Here is a 2324-nt window from a genome sequence, read left to right as displayed (position 1 = left end):
CCTGCCCATTTAAAATCTTTAATCTCATATTTAACTCTTAGGTCTTCCTACTCTTCAGGTGCAGGCTCAGCTTCTAGCTACAACAGCTCTTCCTTGAGGTCATGGTAATGTCATTCTTCTTCCCTCCTCTTGGCTCTTTTTCTTCCTACATAGGGAAGAGGAGGAGGGAGAAAGAATGTTCATGAAGAGTTGAATGTTCTCTTTCTGCTGGTTGGTGCTACTTCTGAAACAATTCTTCCAGTATGACAGGCATCTTGATATCAGTTCTCTTTTGCAGGCAACTTATTGCTCTCTGGAGGCCTTCCCTGCATACTCTCTGGCCTAGGAGATCTCAGTCTCAACCTATTGCTCCCAGGCACATGCACCAGTGCCTACCAGGGACAAAGTAACACACAAGTTTTTGTTGGGGGGGGAGGGAATCTTTGTCCAGAGGGTTTTTTGGGGGAGTACCATAAAGACACCTTAAGCCTCACCTTCTCACTTTCTGTGCTCTTCACTTGACTCATGATGGGGAACTTAACATGCATCAGTCAAAGAGAAAGGGAATGCAGGCAGCTCCTACACTTGTGCCCCTCTCTCTACATCACCATTTCTCTTCTCCCTTCCTTCATGCCCAACAGCATCAGGGTTTCTGCCAAGTCTACGATTTAGTGACCTGCAGACAAGTTCTCAGCTTAGGTAGGATGGAAAGAAATGTCTTGTACCTTAAATTTGTGGAAAGAGTGGGGGAACAAGTTGAATGCACCCCCATTTCTTTCAGCTGGAGAGGAGTAATGGATAGTTGTGGTGAATTGCTTGATATGGCCCTTCTAGCCATTGTCCTTCATTCTGTGATGTATTATAAATCCTATTATCCATGCCTATTTGGAGAGGTGTGGTAGTTAAGGTCAGGTGTCAACTTGGCTGGGCAGCTGGTAGTAGTCTTTCCCTATGATGAATGGCAATGGGCTCTGTGATGGGATTTGCCTTGAGCTGCTGATTGTTAAAGCCATCTACTTAGGTTATTGCTGTTGGGGCAACACAGGTGGAATGTATCTTGAGTCCTGCCTTGCTGGAGGGTATAATTGAAATCACCACCCTTAGCTTCCTGGGAGGTATACCTAAGAATCTCCTGGGAAGGTTAGCCCTCCTTTTGCTCCAGTTCTGTGTTTTGGCTCATCCTCATTTCACCCCTGGATTTGGGACGGCACCCATCATCTGATCTGCTAATCGAGGTTCATCAAACCCCTAGAATTGGGAGGATCCTCCAGAGCCACTCACGGACCTGGGACTCGCCAGCCTGTCAGCCTCCACCACTACTGTGTGAGACGAATCCTTGGGTGTCTGTGAGTTCTGTGAGGTGTTACAGCAAAATACAGAACCCTAAGATGGGGGAAATTACTGAGAGGAGGAGGAGGAGGAATTAATGTCTGAAATAATGGAGTGGCATGGTAGTTTGGACATTTGGGACATCTTTAACCTCCACCTCATGGGGACCAGCTTTCTACTGATCTTTCTGAGAGAAATTATTTGAGCAATTGGTGTCAGAATGGTGGGATTTGCTGCAACGGCCCAGACTCACTGGAATATGTGGTTTTGGGAGAAAGGAGATAAAGAGGAAAGTAAGAAACCTTTGACTCCTGGATGGGATCAAAGACACCCATGGATTGAAGGAGCTCTTTTGCTGAGATTGGTCACCCTGTCAGGTCAAGGCAAAAGCTATTCATGGGATTTAGGAGGGGTGGATCTAACTCTTGAGGAATGGGCTAGTTGTATGTATATGGAAATACAGAATGACGAGGAAAAGGCGAGACTTACAATTCCTTGGTTGCTGTTACAGTAATAGCTGCAATGGTAGGGAAAAAGAATGTAGAGCTGGGTTGTAGCACTGAATCAAGCTGAGATCCAGTCCAATTAGAGCTGTGACCCCCTAGTTTCAAGGTCTACCCAGAAAGGAAAAATTGTGTTAGAACAACAGGCAGTATCAATGCGACCACTGGTCACCAAAAAGGTAGTGCGGGAAGGGAGTGGGCAAAGCCAAGAAACTATTGAAAGCAGAGAGTATAGTGTGAAAGAGCTGCTTCAGTTTGTAGATTGGTATGGTCAGCTTCCCAAGGAACCTTTACTAAAATGGATTGTGAGAGTGACTAATTTAGGGGTGGTGTCTTTAGTTTTGAATACTGCAGAGTGTAAGAGTATGTTTGGATTGATGCAAGACCAACAACACACTATGGAACAGGCACAAAGGTTGATCCAAGATCCATTTACAGGGCGGTTAACCCAGAGGGGGCAGCCAGTCTGTTGGAATGGATAAAATTTGCAGTCAGGTTTGTGTACCCTGAGAA

This window comes from Orycteropus afer, unplaced genomic scaffold (genome assembly GCF_000298275.1).
Source record: "Orycteropus afer afer isolate SDZICR_OR568_19922 unplaced genomic scaffold, OryAfe1.0 scaffold00573, whole genome shotgun sequence".
NCBI lineage: Eukaryota > Metazoa > Chordata > Mammalia > Tubulidentata > Orycteropodidae > Orycteropus > Orycteropus afer.
Note: the sequence above shows the minus strand (reverse complement) of the source record.